Source organism: Rousettus aegyptiacus, unplaced genomic scaffold (genome assembly GCF_014176215.1).
Source record: "Rousettus aegyptiacus isolate mRouAeg1 unplaced genomic scaffold, mRouAeg1.p scaffold_m13_p_12, whole genome shotgun sequence".
In the NCBI taxonomy this organism is placed as follows: Eukaryota; Metazoa; Chordata; class Mammalia; order Chiroptera; family Pteropodidae; genus Rousettus; species Rousettus aegyptiacus.
In genome coordinates, this window is record NW_023416287.1 from 90025931 (window position 1) to 90045410 (window position 19480).

Below are 19480 nucleotides of genomic sequence, written 5' to 3' on the forward strand. Positions count from 1 at the left end.
GCACGAGGGCTGTGGACGCCAGTTGTCTGGCCAGGCGTCCAGTCCTCCCTCTGTTGCCTATGTGACTTCTGTGCCCCTAACTCAGTAAGAACTCAGGGAAGCCACCACTCCCCCGACCCAAGGCGGGTTAATTGTCCCCTCCTCCCGTGAGCATTGACGTGGCGTTCTCCAGGGCAAAGACAATCAGTCGACTGTCGTGGTGAAGGTCTCGGCCTTGGAGACAGACGTGGGCCAGCGAATGACGCGCTTCGTAGATTCAGTCAGACCGTTGAATGTCCCCGCCTCAGTTCTCCTCCGCCAGGCGGGCGCGGCGGCAGGTGGCGGTGGAGACTCGGAGCCACTATGTGTAACTCGGAGCCGTCGTTGTTGGTGGTGTCTGTGTCGGAATTAGTGCTCACATCTTTCTCACACACTTCAACATTTTAAATCAATGTTACAGTTTAGAGCGGTTTCAGGTTGACAGAAAAACTGGGGCCTTGGACTCTGCACCCCACGGCGGTGAGTGTGCAGGGCCACACCCGGGGCCCCGCGCAGTGCCACTGCGGAGCCGGGAAGCTGGCGGCCGGCTCGGGGGCGCGGGGCGGGGGTCGCTGACTGCCTCTGCGCCTCAGTGGCCTCCACTTTTGGAAAATCTAAGTTCCATAAAACTCTCTGAGAGTCAGTCTGGTAAAATAGGACAGGAAATGTATTTTTCCTTCCGTGTGATGTGGAGTTGGATGGTCTCCCTGAGAAGCTTCAAAGAGCAGGCACAAGAGGACGACCCCGGGGCCGCGGCTTCCCGTCCCCGAGGTGCCTGGCTGGCCTGGATTCGTCATCGTCGTGAAGTGGGCCAGGGCCAGAAACCTGCTCCTGTCCGCGTCCCGGGGACAAAGCTGTCACACTGGTCCGGCGTATGGAGGCCAGTTTTATAAAGTCGGGATGCCGGCCGGCTGACAGTGGCGACCTGGAAACCCGTCCTGAAGGTCTGCCAGCAGGTACGGGCTCCGAGCAGAGGCTCCCAGACGTGTCCAGGGTTTGTCGCCGGCAGGTCCACGCGAGGGGTCGCTCTGCCGGGCGCTCCTAGCGCGCATCTGTCGGTGGAGCTCTCTCCCCTCTGCGGGGCGGGGGTGGGGGGTGGGGTAGGCGTCGTCGGCACCTGTGATGAACACGGTTCTCTGCCGCCAGGTGGGCCATCTGCCTGTTGGATTAAAAAAGTGAAATGGGCAATTAGGGCGATGTCTAGTCTTGCAATCTGTGAGCAGTTCGGGTATTTTCTTTTTCAACGTGCATGTTCGTGCCCCGAGTTAGCCTCACGTTTATGCTCTGATTCCAGGAACAGTCGTTCCAGTCTGATTTCACAATGTCCCCGCTTCATTTCCACAAAGGGAAAAAAAAAGGCTTTTAAAAAATGGAGAAATGCGGCCGTGATCACAGACGGCGGTGATTAAACACCCGGGGATCACGTGAAATCAAGTGACTCCCATTCGCTAAGCCCGGGTGGGCTGCTGTAGCAAGCTCAGGGCAGACGGGCCGAAACGACTCACCTGGGTGCCCTGCTCAGGGCCGTGGACCTGGGCGTCTGGGACCCAGGCGTCAGCAACTCGGCGCCCGGTGACGGCTCTTCTGGGTTCCTGGCAGGTGGCTGTCTTCACACGGCGACAGGGGCAAGACAGAGCGCTCCGGGGCCTCTTCCACATGGGCACTAGTCCCGCTCACGAGGGTCCCTGTCTCGTGGCCTAACCTCGCCCAGAGGCCCCGCCTGCTCACACCACCCCATCGGGGATCGGGTGTTCATGTAAGAGTTCTGGGGGGGGGGGGCACACACATCCTTTTCACAGCAGCGCAGGCATAGATATGATATAGAAAGACTGAGAAAACCGTTTTCATGGACCCGGGTTCGATTTGGTACAACAGCCATTTGCTGGAGTCCTCCTGTGTGTCAAGGACTTGCGATGGGATCAACACGAGTGGATAAAACGGCCTTGTCCGTAAGGCAGTCAGAGGAAAAACGGACGGCTTACAGACAGACTATTTTAATTAACTGAGCAAAGGCAACTTCAGTTTTGCGTCACGTTTGCCGGTAATTTTGTTAGAAAACGTTCGCTTACCTCTTAAGGCTTTAGATAGAAACAGACTTTGATGCCGAACTGACATTTCAACGCTAATAATGATCACAAAAGCAGGCACTGCAGGAAGGCCCGGGAAGAGGCGGCCGAACGGGAGGAAACCGGACAGGCCTGACCCTGCACGCGGGTCAGGACAGAGCTCTCGCTAGTGTCCGACGATTTTATTTCATCAGTAAAATCGAAAGTACATTGTATGGTGATTTGCGCGTCTGTGTGGACACAATATATTTTAATTATTATACTGTATTCCTTCAAGACCCGAAAAGGAAGTAATTTTTTTTTTTTTTTTAAAAAAAGACATTTACTATGCCATCAGAGATTTAAGGTGTACTTACTTCGATTTACTTTAATGAATGTTTCCTCTTTAATTTTTATGATTTAAAACAGCGTCCCAGAACTTTCTGCTCTTCCGGAAGTGGGCGGGATGGGAGGAAGTTGCAGCCGAGGACATTCACCTGCATCCACCTTTGTTATGGAATTTTAACCACGCAACTCCTTTCCAAAGAAATCTTCTCAAAGGAGAACAGCTGAAAAAAAATTGCAACTAGGTGTGCACCAAATGTTTTTCTAACAGGCAGTTAGACTGGATGATATAAATCAAATGTATGGTGATAGCTTTCAAATTTCCGTTTTCTCCGGGCCCGTTTTATTTTATGGTTCTGTCATCAGGTTTCTCCGGTGGCTTCCGGTCTTCCTCTGCCTTTTCCCCTGCATTCTTTTAGTTTTATAACTGCTTTATTCTTTAATTGGAACGCGAGTCACAGGAAGTCATCCTTGCCACCTGATCTCTCCTTTTTCTCCATTTAGTTCTTTCAATTCTGCCTCTTCTTTCTCGACTGTTTTATACACAAACAGCCTTTTATCCCAAGTACTGAGGACTCCTCTAACTTAAAGGTTTTCTTTAGACTGAGATCCAAAAAGTACTGAGCTGCACGGAATCACAGGATCGGCAAAGGCTCTGATTAAATATGTTAAACTCCGATTTGCTTAGCCGTATAGCGAAGATATTTGAAAAATGATCAGGGCTCTCTCGGCAGAATCGTAATAACATTTGTGAGGGAGAAATGGGATCTGCTTCGGTTCGTGCACAGTTTTCTTGCCGGCATGTTCCGTATGGACGAGGCATGGAGGGATATCAGAGGCAAGCCCACGGCGTGCTGGGCAGAGGTCGCGGCAAGTGATTCTGTTCATGCCCTTATTTAGAATTTTAACTGACTTCTGGAGTGTCCGTTGTACCTGTGCATATGTTCAGGTCTCTTGGTTTTGTGGCTTACAGCATCTAGGGCGTACCTTTATCTAAAACGTCCCAACTGTTTTTTTCTGGGAAAGAAAGTGTGTTTAGGTGAGCGTCTGGACGATTCAGATTTCTTAGGAAGATAACACTGGCCACTCACAAAGCAAGGAGGGTGAGTCCCTCTCCCCGGAGCTTTACTTACTAACGACCGGGGGTCTGTTCTTTCTGGCTTCCCTTTTTCTGCCTCCTTCGCCGTGGTTCTTGAACTTGAGCGGGCATCAGACTCTGCGGGAGGCTTATTAAAACAGATTGCGGGAGCTCGTTCCGCCGTTTCTGATTTAGTACGTCTTGGGCGTGTGGCGAAAAAAATCGCGCGGTGCAGACGCGTTTCTAGTGAAAAGCGACGTCCTCCCCTTTGCCCAGGTTCTCAGAGGGAACTATTTTAACTCCATTAACCATTTGCTCTGATATTTTCCTCTCGATAGTCCTAAATAATACGTTAAATTTTTATTTCTGAATCCATCGATTTTTAGATATTTGCTTGTCTCGTGAGCGGAGCCCTTGAATCGTTAAACCCAATCTCTCTGCCTTCGTCCCAGAGTGATTGTATTAGTATTTTGAATTCCTCGGTTATTTTCAGACTCCGAGGAACATTTTTCCTTTGTTTCGTCAAACACAGACAGCATCTCCTGACTCCTCACTTCGCGATGTGAGAGTACCGGTAACGCCGTTCTTCCAGCTCTTCCCGCTGTCTGCGTAATTGCCCTCTTTATTGAGAGCTTGATAAGAACTTGAAGGTGAACTAGCTCACTCGTTCTGACTATGTGATATTGCTGCTTGCTAGAGGGCCTTGGACGTGGAGTTTGGTTGGTTTCACGTGGAGGTTCTTTCTGTTGCCTTATTTTGTTTGTCCGCTTGACTTAACTCTTTGCCTTTGCCACAGACTCATTTTCAAAGAAATCGACGTGATAGCACCCATCTGGTTGACTTTCTCTTTGTCCAAGAACCTGTCTCTGAGTCCTTTGTCTTTTTCCCTCTGCTCTTAAGTGGCTGCTCTCAAGAATGCCGCACGCACGGCGGCCGCCTCGGGGCGCCCTGCTCGCTCCCCTCGTCTGCAGGCACCCCTTCACCTGCTTCTTCCTCCTCATTCTGTGTCTTGCCTTCGTCCTTCCTGTTGCGGAATCACACCCTCAAGTTCCTAAGGTAGAAGCGACTATTCTGCGTCTCGGCACGTTTGAAGATGTCTTCGTTTGGCACTTACAATTGAGCGGTCGACTCAGAGAGAAGTTTCTGCTGAGAAAGATTTCCCCGTCAGAGAGGGGGAGACGTGGCCGCATGGTCATCTCCCATCCGGTGTGAGTGATGAGAAATTGGATCTGTTTTCATTTGCAGATTTTTTCTTTTCATATTGCAGGATTTCCTCAAACATCCGGTGATGCTCGGCTGCCCATTCGTGTTTAAGGACGGGGCGCTGACAAGCCCCAGACCGCACGCCTCAGTTTTTGATTCATTCTCAAACGCTGGGCTCCAGATGGCCTCGCTCAGTGCCAGGTCCCTGTCCTGGCCGTGTGCCAATAAAACTTTATTTACGGCCACTGGAGTTTGGATTTCATAGTTTTCACACATCGGAAACATTTTTCTTCTCTTTATTTTCTTTTTTTCATCCGTTTAAAAATGTGAAAGCCTCTCTCGGCTCACGGGCCGCTCAGCGCGGGCCCGGGCCAGCCCTCGGGCTGCAGTGCGCAGAGCCCCGCGGCAGTGGAAGCGACATTCCGCGTGTGGCCTCCGGCCCTCAGTCTCTCCCCTGAGCCGAGGGGACTTACGTGGGTGACTCGCGCACTGACAGGTGCCTCCATCGAGGCCTCAGCCTGCTATGCGGACGCCTCGGGCGCGGCGAGTGCGGCCGTCCTCCCTGTGGGAGTGTTGACCAAGCCCTCCCCGCCCGGCACCCGGGGAGGGCGCTGTGTCCCCCACATGCCGGGGGCGCAGCAGGGTTCGGAGCGCCAAACGGTCCCCGCGTGAGCAGCGCCCTCTGGCTGCGGAGGCTCAGCTGTCCCACGCCGTGTGAGCATCCTGTGCCCGTGGTGGCTTGAGATCGTTGCAGTGGCCTGGGGCAGAGCCCCGGGGAAGATGTCGATAGCTTCGGCCGTCCGCTCGCGGGATGCTGCCATGACCCGGCACCGCCGTGGCCACCCGAAGCGGGGACCTCAGCCCCAACATGCCGCCCGCCCCCGCCTGTCCCCTAGTTTTGCCCAGCGAGCTCCCTGCCAGCTCTCAAGCCCTCTCAAGGGAAGAAGAGGGGATCCGTCTCCGGGCGCACCCCAGCCCTTGGCCCCGCCCCGCCACGGTACCCAGCTCCCCGGGTGCCCTTTGCCGTCTCGTCCGTCCTCGGGATGGTGATGTAGGCCGAGCCGGGCCCGGGGGCAGGGAGAGGGCACGAGCTGCCGGTGGTCACTGAGCACGGCCACCCCTTCCTGCCCGGGGTGGGCTCTCTGCGCCGGTGAGCCGGGCTGTACTCACGCTGTCCCCGGTCCAGGCCCGCGCTCGCTGGGCGGTTCTGACACTCACCGACAAAGGTTTTGCTAGGTTTCCCCATCTCCCTTTGAACCCAGTACCCGCCTCCCTCTGTCCTGGGGAGCACACCCGAAGGGCAAGGACCTGGTGAAGGTCAGCAAAGGCCCGGACGGGATGCCAGGGTGAGCCTTACAGCCCGCTGGCTCTCAGTCCGCCCCGACCCCTGGGACCTGGGACGGCCAGGCTCTGCTTCTGCCCCAGCCACGGCCACGGGCCAGCCCCGTGCAGGGCGCAGACCTGCGGCTGGAGGCCGGGGTCCAAGGGACGGTGACAAGGCCTGACGACCTCTCACGGCACCACGTGACCCTGCAGCATCCGTTCAGGTATTTTCAGAGATGATACTTTCCGGGTGATTTAGAAACATGATTTTTCTTCTTGGTCTCTCGCTTGGCCCTGCTCACTGTTTACTGGGGTCTGAAAGGTCACATCGAAAGGAAGGACATTTCTGTCTCACCCCGTTCGTGGTCTAACATCGATGCCAGCACCTCTGTGTGGAACCGGGCACCGCAGAGATGAACGCGCAACGAACGGGCTTAGTTTTGAATCGTTCCGTGAGGACCGAACCCCAAGGACTGAGCTGCGCTAATTCAACACGGATCACGGCCGTGGAAAAGGATCCAGGGAAAGTCACCTGTTGGCACCTGCTCCTCGGAGAATGTCCAGCTCTGGTGGGGGCGGAAAGGGTGTCTGTACGGAGTCCGTGCGCTTGGCGTTTTGAAAAGCGAGATGAACTTGTGATACGGCGAAACAAAATAAATGTGAAGTTATCGTCGAAATCTCTAAATGTAAACTAAATTCTGTAAAAAATATTACAGATGCATGAAAGCGACCAAATGGGCGTGCCTCAGGGCTGTCTGCTGTCTGCAGCAGTCGAAATAGCCTCTGATACTGTAATTTCGGTGTGCGAGACCCACTCAGCCGCGAGGATGCTCGGAACGCGTTGCTCACGATCGAGGATGCACACGCACGAGGGGGTGATTACCTCAATGGCAGCGAAATATGCCGGCCAGCTGTAATTGTTTCGAGCCTGGCAGCATCTTCCTGTAAAAGGCGGTCAAATAAATCACCGCTTACAGTTCTCGACTCCGGGGGGAGAAAAGACAAGCCTCTTTATTGCTATTGATATTTTACTTCTTTGGGTGAAATATTTCCCACCTCCTTTCTCTCAAATACTCTCGGATATAAATTCTGGAAGAACCTTGTTAGTTCATTTAAAGATCAATCCGTTTTTTTTTTTCGAGTTTATACCCATATGCTCAGGGATAGATTTGGAACCAAACGAACGGTGCTGAACAACCAAACAAGTTTTCGTGTGTTTGTATTTAAAACCTGAGAGACAGATTGCGTCTCTCACGTTCCAGCCGCCGGCGGACGATGGTCACGTTCGACCCCGCCACCTGCCCTGAGGGTAGCATTTATTCTTGTAATTTTAAAATGAACTCGAGCATGGCATCCATAAACACGGTCCCGAGGTTGCAAATTCGGACCATCCTTGTGAACCTAAGTCTTTACTGGCCCCAGCCGATGTCATTCCGTGTCCCGGGGGTGGCCGTGGGCGTGAGCGTTCTGCTGTTGGTGTGGCAGGTCACACCAGCACCCACGTACTCCCTCTGAAAGTTTGGAAGTCCGGGGTCCGACCCGGTTTCCCGGCTCAGGGCCTCCCCCAGCCAAGCCGCTCGCCTGGGCGCAGGGCCCTCTTCCGACCGCAGTGGCTCGTGTGCGAATTCCTCTCCCTCTCGGGCTTTCCGTGTGGCTCCCTCCATCTTCGAGCCAGCAAGGTCCCTTTTTCCGTGCTCTGACCACCTACGTCCTCTTCCTCAGCAGGAAAATTCGCTGCTTTTAAGGGCGCCTGGGATTCCGCGGGGCCCGCACGGGTGACCCAGTCCGACCTCCCTATTCCGAGGTCGGCAAACGACAGCTCTGGCCACGCAGCTCGTGGGTGCGCCACCAGGGACGGTGGTCGTGGGGCCACGAAGCCGCCCACCAGCCTGTGGCATCCGTGTGGGGCTTTTTGAATGAACGGTGTCGGGGTCGCACATGTAGCTAACGTTTGTGAACTGCCGCCAAGTCCTTACCAAGAGGTCGTTGGCACTGTTGGGTGAGTTATGGACGTTGGACGTAACGCCGTTGTTAAAATCCTTTAAATCCCGACGGACTTGCACCCGCCAGCTCCCGCCGCCGACCCGCGTCCGCCTGGCTCTGCTCGCGGCTCCCGGGCTCCTCGCTTGTGGAGCACGAGTCCTCCTCAGTGGGCCCCGCGGGGGGCGGGTTGGGGTTGCGCCTTCTGGAATCTGAAGTACGTGCCTTGGCCGTTGTAATTATTATTATTATTATTATTATTATTATTTGATTTTGCAAAGGTTTTGGTTTTCTGTTTCACAGCATCTCTCCATAAGATCATCATAATGGCTCCCTCCACCCCCGACCCCGACACACGCACGCCCAGCCTCTCGTTTTCTTTCTCTCTCTTTGGTTTTGTTTCATTTTCATGTCCTTTTAAGGCCGATCAGACTTTTCAGTTCCATTTAGATTTTTCTTTTATGTACAGTTGTTTTGATTTGGGATCAAAACAAACATTCTTTTTTTAAGTTGTTGAGTTTAGCTCATTTACATTTATTGATATGACAGATGAGTCTTAGTTCTTTTGGGCTTAATTCTTTTATATTATATCGATGTATTTCCTGGCTTTATAGGTTTTAAAAAGCATTTACTGTGAAGTCTCTTCTTCTTTCTAATTTTGTTTGTGTGTGTGTGTGCGTGCGCGCACATGCATGTATGTTGTGTAGTATTTCTAATATTTTAAGGTTTATATTTCTGTGGTTTCATTCTAGGGAGTCATACACTTTAAATGTTTTATGAAATGTTTGGCCGCCGATTTTTCTGTTCCTTGGCATCTTTTTTTCTGCTCCAGATGGTGGTACTCACCTGTTCATTAGTTTTACTGACCTTTTCCCTCTTACGTTATTTTCCGTCACTCACCTCTGCATCGATACCTTCCAGTTCCTTGTATTTTGTGAAGCTTGGACCGCGTGGGGCCCCCCTGGACCACTTCTTGGCAGGCTTCCTGCGGGATATTAGGTAGACCAGAGCAGCGTTCCATTTGACCGGCTTTTCTTTTCCTCTGCGTTGGAAAATATGACTTGTTTGTAGCCGTATCTCATCTGGTTTTCGAAACAAAACTGCGCCCAGTGGGGCCCCTTGTTGGCGAGGCAGCTGATGAATCTGTTTCTCACAGCCGCGTGGCGCGGAGGAGGTGTAGCTCTCGCCCCGAGCGCGCGTCCACACTTGTGGACGGGCCGCGTGCGCGCCTTCTGAGCTGTGTGCCTTCTGCATTGCTCCCGCCCTGGCCCGGGATGTTTTTCCCAGCTCTTACATGCCATCTGGGGCCTAAGCTTTGCAGGAGCCTCCTGGTATCCTTGGAGGAGAGGCGAAGATCCTTGCTTGTTTCATATTGTTCACTTGGCCGTTGCGGGTACAGGGAAAAAGGATTGATTTTTACTTTGCTGATTTTGTACATGACTATCTTTATGATTTCATTCTTACTCATGTTCTTCAGAGCTGGGGGGCTCCCCTGAACTTCTGTATCTCTTACTTACCCTTCCAGGGTTAGCTGAAGCCCCAGCTTCCTTTATAAATGTGCTCCTGGAAGACTCTTTTCCTTAACCATTTCCCTTTTCTCTAAAAGGAGTTTCGGTCTTCCGACGCATTCGAGGTATTCGTGTTATCTCTATTGTCTCATAAATGGTTTGTTTTCTTTCCCACATACATACCGCGTGATGACTGCGACCGCCTTCCAAGGTATTCTCTTTCCACAGATGATGCAGTGATGAGATTGTGCCAGTGAACATCTGATCTGGGAAACCACTCTCCTCTACATAGAGCTGCTGTTAGCACGCTGACTGGCGTATCAGTGGGTTCTTATTATTCTAAACATATTTATAAAGAACACACGCTTTCGAAAGAGTCTGCCTTTTCCAGTTTTTTGTCGAGTCGATCGATAATAATAACTTAGATAATTATTCCCCAGCATAGATCATCGCTTTTCTGGAAAGAATGTGAAAGGCGAGCGAAAATCCGAGAAGGCCGTCTTCTCCTCGCACGGTCTTGTCCGAAAAAGAACGACCGAGCATCCGGCTTGGGTCACTCGGTGTTGCGGGCAGTTCCGCTGGCCCTGGCTTGAGCACACGCCCCGGGCGTTTGTCATCAGAAGCAGGCAGCGCTGATGAGCTGGCGACCCTGGAGGCCGGGCGCCGTGCGCTGACACCGGCCCGTTACCGCTGCGTGTGTTCACACGGGCCCCGCGCTGGCTTCCCGTTTCTTTCATTCAGTAACGTTGGCACTGTGGAAAGGAGCCGGCAGTTAAGCTGCTTGGCCGTTGTCCGCCAAGTCGGTGAATTCTGCTTTCTCGGGCAGCAGGACGGCCGTGTGGTTGACGGTGGGACCCCCGCCCTCCCCGGCCCCCCTCCCCAGCCAGGTGCTCGGTGCTGCTGACCTGTTTGTCTGCGTCACCCGCTCGGCCGGCTGCCTCCAGGAGCCTGGGTGTCTGTACTAGCTGAGCTTTATATCACACTTGGGGGATCAAGCGTGTAAAGAACCTGGAAGGACGTAAAACGCCTGTGTGCAGGCTTGCGGAAGGGACGCTTGTGCCAAATTCTCAGCATTAAGACGGCGGGGTTAGAAAACACGCTTTTTAGGAGACCGTGAGTGACGTTCAGATGCGGTTTCTTTATTTTCTCGGTCAGAGATGATGCGGGTCTCAATCTGCTTCCTTTTGGGGTGGGAGGAATGCATAATTCAGTCCTTCAAATTATGATTCACGTGTATGTGTAAGAGTATCATCTAGAAGAAGGTTCGTGCCCTCGTTTTTATAGTTTGGAAGCTGTTTTCTTAGGACAAGTGTAAACGCACAGCGAGACTGCTGGGAAGGCCGTTTCACCGAGGGCCGGACGAAGCGTCCCAGGGGGGACCTGGCTTGCTCGTCCCAAGAGTCTTGAAAAATGGGGGAGCTCGTCATTGGTCTGGAAAGAGAAAAGTGAAATAAAACCCTCCCGATTCTATGTTCTAACCCTATGCTATCGATTAGGGGACCCACCACTGAGGCTGTTTCTGTAGCTCTCTCCTCGGAGCAGTGGCGGGGGCTCGTGGGGAATCGAAGTCGTTTGCATAACATCTTCTCTTCAGAACCCGACTCTGGTGTGCATTTTATGCGCTTGCTTGACGAGCACACAGGAAACTGGGTCCGAAGTGTGCACCTTCTCGCATCCTCGTGCTGGGCCTTGGAACTGAGATTTACAAATATTTCTTTTTAGCAAGGCAGCCGGGAACATCAGCCCCTGGAAGCGTGGCTTTGGGGGGAAAGTCCTGCACGAGGCGCGGTGAGAAGGCCGACCAGCTGTCTGCCGCAGCCGCCCCGCACAGGGAGGTTCGCATTCCAGCCGGGCCCAGCGGGACCCAGACCCAGCGAGCCGGTGGGGCTCATGGGCAGTTAGCAGCTCCCTGGCATCAGAACCGCGCCCAGCAGAACCCGAGGCCGGGCTCCGTGCTGCTTGGCCACACAATCCTTCCTCTTAATTGTCACGATTTGTTTTTCCAAGTCGGGTCCAACCGCCCTGCTCCTCTGCTTGTCCTGTGCCCCCCAGCCCCCACGGTTATCCACTGCAGAGGGGGTAGCAGCGCCCCCTCCCAGAGGGCTGTGGGTGGGGGTGGGAAAGACGGAGACTCTGAATCCGAGCGCATCCACGTGGGACTGAAAGCCGCGGCGGACCTTCCCTGCGGTGGCGGTCCCGTGGGGGGGTCTCGCTGACTTCTCTGTGATGGGGGAAAGGCCACCATCAGATGAAGGGACCGGTGGCCCGTTCCGGAACAACCAGCTCTTCGGCGGGACAGGTTCCAGGCACACAGGGCTTTCCTCCGGTGCTTTGGGCCCGTTCCGAGCTCTGAGTCAGGCCCCACCCGACTGGGAGGAAGGGCAGCTTCCCGTTCAGGGCGTGGAGCCCGCAGAGCTGATTCCTCTCGGCCGGCTTTGTGGCTGCTATTTCTGGAGAGCGGAGCCGTTTGACAGAGTCCTCGGGTGTCCGGCCCAACTCAGGAGGGCCACGCTGCTGTGATCGTCTGCGTCCGCTTTTCCCAGTGGGAGCCCGAGGAGAAACCCACGCTTTCCCTGGGAGGCATAAGATACTCCTGCTGCCTTGTACTAAATTTAACAAAGCGGCGGGGTGAAGCTCACGGAAGTAGAGGAGGGACTCTACAGTGGCGGGAGCGTCCCACCTGCCCTAGGCCGCGCGCATCTGGCTCGGTACCCTGTCTTATCCGCCTCCGTTCTCCCTAGCGCCCAGCACGGGTGAGTTCAGAAATGCACAAGCCCTCAGATAAAAGGCGACAATCATTTTAAGTACAAAGCCACCATGATACGTGGGATTCGAATGGAAGGTGCGTCGCACATGTAGATGTCGATTCCGTCTCCAGGAATTGCCAAAGAGAAGTTAAAGTGGACATTGTAGCGCTCACGTCTTATCTAAAAGTTGCGCTCTCTCGGAGTTTTTGAAAACTGCGCTGGCTATAAACAGATAACAAGCAAAGGCTGTTTACTGGGAGCTCCATCTAGCAGGCGGTCAGCTACCAAACCTGGGTTTGGCGTTGACTCAGAGGCAGGCAGGGGGACGGGAAGCTTTGGAGGGAGGGAAAGGGAGGTTCCGGCTGTGTGCCCCGGTGGGGGCGGGTCGGGCGGGCCCTGGAGGCGGGTCACACGTGCACACCTGGGATTGGTTACAGGTGCGTATTTGGTTTTCTCCCCTTGGTCTTATGCGGGATGTGGGGGCAAACGTCAGGAAGGCCGTCAGTTCCTAAGTCCTGGCTGTTGAGGGCCGATTGTTGTCACAGGAAAGATTCTTTGGCTTCCTGGACTGGTTGCTGGAGAGAGAGGGCTGGTTTCTGGGCCCGTCTGCCGCAGACTGTGGCCAGCGTTCGGTTTTCACCTGTGGTCCGGCACTGTCGATTTCTGTATTCTGTGGCTGCCAGCGAACATATCTGAAAACGTCTGGGGTGAACCTTTACGTTACAGGCGCGAACTCAGCCACGTGGCCGTTTACGCACCAAAAAGACCTTTGTGCTCACAGCGCTTTGCAGTGCTCTTGAAGTGCAGCGATTCTGGCCCTAATTTTTAGGAGCTCTCCAGGCCGTAATTAGAAATGTTCGACTGAGAGCCTTTTCCAAAGTGACAGGGAAAGAGAGTCCGATTTGTTCAGCTTTGCGATTAGAACAAACGCGATTCCTCAGGACAACAGGGATGATACATCGTTTCGGAGAAAACTGTGGAGGGATGCAGAAAGTGAGGATAGAAACTTCTGGAAAGGAAAGTGGGGAGAAGTGCAGGTGCCCAGGGGTTACTGAAAAATGAGTGGGTGCCTTAAAGATGGGGCGGTTATCAGCCCACACGCCACGTGGAATTACAGGGGACCAGTGAGAAATTACAGCAGCATAAGAAATAATTTACAAGAGGAAACCAATCAGATTAAAAAGTGTGCGTCAAGAAAATAGCTTGAAGTCTGAGGCAAATCATAAAGCAGATGCTAAAACGACAGTATGCTTTATAGGATGTACAGGGTTTGAATCTGGTAGTTTGACTACAGATTGAGCACTTCTCATTATGAAATAGGTGAAATTTTTATTTATTTTTTTTCTGGTGAGAGCTTTTTAAGAGCAAAGTGACTACAGGTTTAATGATAATCAAAATGGCACCCAACTCACAGAAGAGGGACACCAAAAATACACCTTCCGTGGCTTGTGGCATGTTTGATTTCGATCCGTGAAAATTCAGTGTTATCAACGCCAGCTGCTGTCATGATGAGGCTGTTCGTTGCTTTTGTGGAAGTTCTGCGGTAAAAAAATTAGGTTGGTGGTTATATATTTTTGTACCCAGTTTATTCCATTCATTCGGTACTGAGCGGCTTTCAAACAGGGCACTTTCGTTTTCGTTTTTTTGATAAAACAGGGCACGCAGAGATAAAGAACAAAATGTAATCTCGTTTTCACTGCAAAATCTTTTCTCTCTTGTAGTCTGTTCTGGACGCTATAACAAAATACCATAGACTGGGTGGTGGAGAGACCACGGAAATTTGTTTCTCACGGATCCGGAGGCCGGACGTCCGAGGTCAAGTGCCCTCAGAGCCCGGGGCCCCTTCTCGGCTCCCCAACGACCTCGCTGTGTCCTCACATGGCAGAAGGGACAGGGAGCACTCTGGAGTCTTTTTTTTTTTTTTTAATTAAGTTTATTGGGGTACCATCGGTTAATACAATTCTATAATTTTCAGGTGTACATTATAATTGAACATCCGTGTATTCTATTGTGTGTTTACCACCCGGAGTCCAGTTTCCTTCAGCTGCCATTTATTTGACCAACTTCACTTCTAAGATCCAAGGGCATGAATCTCTTCGACGAAGGCTCCGGCACCCTGGGAAGTCGGGCACAAACGTTTAGTCCGTAGCACTCCAGATGTATTCCAGACCTGGATAAGCCAAAAGCCCAGATGTTAAAACAATTGGTTCCCTATAAATGTTACTATATTAAAGGGGATTTGGAAGCTGCCAATGTGTAGAAAGAGGAAAAGTAGTGATGACTAACGAATGCTACCATTCGAATAAAATTTCGCTTAAAAAGGTTTGTTTTAAATTTCCTTCCAGTATTTTTTCCTTGAGGATCACTTTTTAAAACATTTTTTAAATTCAATTTTTGTTTTTTTTCACTAATGATAACATTTATAAATAGAAAAAAAAAAGAACATCACACAGTTTCTTCTAGGTAGGAAATACAGAAGAATAAATTGAGTAGCTTTACTTTGCCAAACAGTCTTTTTTAGGTTATTTTATGAGAAGAGTCCTCTTGAGTCTACTTTAGTTAGTGAAATTCCTTAGAACTCTCATGGAGACATTCCAGTATTTACATCTCTGAACTTGAGCTTGTGGATCTCCTGACTTTGGGAAGGTACCTGGTTTAAGGTTACACATAAAGGCTTTGTTTGTCACCTCTGGAGTTACCCCCTCCTCCACCCCACACTGCCTTTTTCTCATGTTAAAACTTTTTAATGTGCCAAAGCTCAAACACCCACGAGAATGGGGAGAATAATCTGCTAAAGCCCTGCGTATGATCACCAGTTTGACTAACCACGAGACCTACTTCCTGGTTTGAGTTTGAATAATGTGGAAAACTTTTGTGGGGAACCATCATTTCTGGAGGAGTGTTCTGTGTGTTCAATACAAGATTATTCCCCTAAAAAGTGATGGCAATCATAACGAAGGATTGTGCTTTAAATCTCGATGAAGTCTTGTCCACATTTTTGGGTCCCTAATTAATTCAGCCAGCTTTGGCAATTGTAGGTGATGATGCTCAATAGGATTTTTGTGGTCGGGTGTTTTATTAGGAACCCCCCACCCCATAACTTCCTCTTTATTCCTAACGTTCATTTTCCTGTTCTTCAGTTCTAGTTTTGATTCATTTCTTGACTGGCTGGAGGCAATTTTTCAATATTTTATGAAAGGAATAATCCGCAGATTTAAAACTCCTTAAACACAGTACATGTTGCCCTATTATCTTATGACATTTAGTGTAGAAGAAGAAACTCTAAAGAAAAAAGTTCTTTTCCTCTTTAGTTAACCTCTTCTTTACCCAATGCTGTGGATGAACAAAAATGTCCCTGCCGTTAACATCACCGTGGTCCATCTGTTTCATTGGCTTTGCCTGGAGTGTGGTGACTCTGTCTGGATAGCGTTTGAGAAGCTCGGGTTATTATGTATCTTTCACGTCTTCCCACTCTCTATTTATTTATTCTGTTCTCTGCATCGTAACGACCTTAGAGCGCTCTCCCTCCACTCCAATCCCGGCTCCCTTGACTAGAGTATGCGCTATGTGCCGGGGTGATGCTTTTTATGCATTACGGGCTCATCTGAGGTTCGTCCTTTAGATTCGGGTTTTCCACAGCGGCAGCCCAGCTGTGTGCTACCTCCGACGTCAGTCTCAGTGTTTTTTTCCGTTGAGAAAGTTACCTGCAGATCCTTCTCATTCTATTCACCTTCCGTCTCGTTGGCTTTTTGCAGCGGTGCCTCTTGCCGATTTTCCCCTTGTGACCTTATCTCCTGTTTCATAAAGTGATTGCTTGTCTTTCGTTGTGATGGTGAAATATACATAACGCGATCATCGGAAACTGCTAAAGCTCGTTTAGATGTTGTGAAGTCACCCAATTAATAAAGCTAAAACGAAATGGTACGTAAAAAACACTACGCGTACCCAAGAACAATTGATTCGCGGGCTAAGACGGGCAGCTGCCTAGTGTATGGCTGAGTCGCAATATCCGAACCAAGGGGGCTTTTGGGGAAAGAAAGGGCATCGACATCCATTCGGGGTGGCGAGTTTTTCTTAGCATCGGTGTGATTATCGATGCCTTAACTCGTGGTGGGCTGTTGGAGTCCATTTCCCATTATTTCTCGTAATTTCTATGCTAAAAACAACAGAAATGTCGAACGCTTCTTCTTAAATCCATGAAAAATCCTCGTTTATCTCAGAACCTGTCAACAATATAAAATAATTGATAAGAGAAAGTTCAGATTCAGGTTAAATGACCAAGAATGCATTTATTTTCTAAAATGACTCATATTCTGGCCTCGTCTTTGGACACCTGTGAATTTTCATCTTAGTTGTTTGTGATTTTCTGTCTTATAAACAAGCATTAGAATCAAAGTGATCCAGACGACTTAGCCCACTCCTAAAATAGCGCCCTCCTCACGTAAACACCGTCGCCAGGCACGGGGCACAGGGCCCCGACTGGCTCCAACGTTCTTGCTCGTGTGCTTCTGCCGTAAGTGGCAACGGTGTCCCCGGATCTCGTCCCACGTGCAGCCGGGAGCCTCGTCCTTCCCGCTGCAGCGGGGTGCTCCGCTTTCAACCTGCCCCGGCTCCGGGGCGGGCGTTGGCTCCGGGGCCGGTCCGCTCAGGCTGCCCTGTGGATACTGCGGGCCGGGAGCTTCAGAAACACAGTTATTTTCTCACAGGTTTGGAGGCGGGGAGCCCGGCGTCCAGGGGGGGCTTGCGGACAGCTGCCTTCCCGCCTCGTCCCCCGTGGCCTCTCCCCTATGCGCGCAGTGTTTCTTACGCTTCTCGTGAGGACACCAGCCCTGCTGTAGGGTCCCACCCTGTGGCTTCCTTGAACCGTGATCACCCCCTTAAAGGTTTCGTCTCTAAATGCAGTCACGTCGGGGGTCAGGGCTTCAACCTGTGGATTTTGTGGGGACACAGTTCAGCCCATAACTGCCGCCTTCTGCACGAGTCCGCTGTGCAGCGCGGCACAGAGAAGAGGGACCCGGATAGCCTGACTACATACTGGGGTCACACACGTGCCGACGTAAGCAGCAGGGGTGCAAAGGCTGCAGAGTCTCCTCTCTTTCGTACTGATAGGGGATGCTTTCGGGTTCACCTACTATGAAAGCAAAACGTTTTAAATGGCTTAAGGTTAATAATTGTTTCCCGTTTCCCTGTTCTCAGCGGGAGAGCCCTGTCTACCAGACGGTGACGCGCGTCCGTCACAAGGCCCCGGGGTGTCGTCCTTGAGAGCGCCAACCCTGTCTTCGCAAAGCCTCCCGTGCAGCGGTGTTGTGAGCTGAAGGTTTGTCTTCAGGCGCCTGGTCAGTTAGTCGGCGTCTGCACGTTTTCACGTATGAAATCGTTCGTCGTTTAAGAAGCCTTCCTACGTGCGTGGTTCCGGGCTGGATGCTGAGTTCTCAGACGTGTAATCTGTACCAGCTGTCAGGAAAAGGGATCTGATTTTATTCTCGTTTTAGGGTAATTCGCCTTGAATCGTTAGCTGGAGCCGGAGGGCACCGGGAAGCCGCGTGGCCCCAGGGCTCTGCTCGTGGGCCCTCGGAGACCTCGGACACTAATCGGGGCGCTCGCCCCGCGCACGGAGCAGAGCGCGGCTGGCCTGGGGCCACCCAGCGGGCAGGCCAGAAGTCCGCAGGACGGGCAGCAGGGCCGGGGCCCGGCGTCCCCTCCCGTCCCATCGATCCGGCGTTGCCGTCCGCGTCCGTCCAGCGCGTCACCAGCAAGGACGGGGCGAGTGGGTGCCCTTCCGGTCTGGGTTCCCATCTCGGGAAGCAAGACTAATGGCTCAGTAATCTACCTGAAAATTAAGTTCTGTCCTGATGGTTTCCTAGGGATCTTTTCCAGCCGCTAGATGTTAGGACGGTGCCCAGGTTCCAAGACATCGAGGAAGCCAGGCATCTTGTTGGCGGTGCCGTCCGGATTTTAGAAAGGGGTTTGTGTGGTTTCGTCCAAAACGCATTTTTTCTTCCTGTCGTAGCCTAGCCTTCCTCAGCAGGGCCCAGAGCTGATTTCTCCTCACAGGACTTAGTGTGGTCATACCATTTCTCCTCCAAAAACAATTTCCACTTGGGTTTTTACGGACAAAGAACTTCAACTTTGTGGCGGTAAATGACGGAGAGAGAGGAGGAGAAGGGGGTGATCGCGGAGCACACGGTCCGCACCCCGCAGAGCCCGAGCCCGAGCCCGTCGGGGCTTGTAGCAGGTGCAGGCTCCGGCGGAGACGGCTCCTTCGCGGACGTCGCCTCTGCTTCGTGACCGGGATTTATCTTCTCGACAACAGAATCTCCTTCGCGAAGTTCTGCCGACCAGGCGTCCGTCATTTCCCACGGGGCCGGGTGCTGTTTATTTACGGGACTGCTGTGAAAGCAGGCTGGGGTGATCTGAGGAAAAGGTGCACAGCTCCCTGGGATGGTAGAAGGGCCCGGAATCTTCCTGTGCGTAGATGTCGAAGAGGCCCTTCCTGGGGTGTGGCGTGTGACAGATGAAGGGCTCTGTCAGTGTTCTCACTAAGCCTGCCGCTGGGGCACGTGTGGCTAACCGAGCCGGCCTGCGTAGCCTCGCAGATCGTGGAAAGTCTAACGCAATTCGCTCTCTCCCCTTCCCGGAGACCATTTAGCATGTTTCATAGTTAGCGCGTCAACATTTCGCGTGGATTACTAAAATTGCGACGCAGACGCAGGTTAGACCTCTCCCTTTCTCAGCTCGTGGCGGACCTAGAGGTGACGCTTTCGGAGAAGTGTGAGCCTAAGAGAGGGATGTTCACGTGTCAACCTGGCGGAGCCCGGAGGCTCCCGCCGGGTGGACGGCCAGTGCCTGGGGCCCCAGTGCTGCGGAAATGCGAAAAGCCCCGAACCGTCTCTTCCTCCGAGGCTAGAGGGTCTGGAAGCCGCGTTTGTCTGTCGTTTTTCTCGTCCAAGTATGTGCTTGCTCGGCACACAGCTTCGGTTTTGTTTGTTTTTTAAAAAAAACAAGAGTCCTGTGTGTGGCCAAATGGCACTATGCGTAAGAGAGGTCGGAGGCGCCCGCGTGCGAGCTAGTTCTTCAGAACTGGCGGGTCCTCGATCGGCACAGCGAGTGACGCCGGGGACCAGCGGCGCACCTGTGCGGTGCGGATGCTCGCCAGGCGGCAGGAGAGGCTGCGGAGCTGGCCGAGGGGCCGGCTCGTGGGTGACGCGTGCCCCCTTCACACGTGGCGGCCGC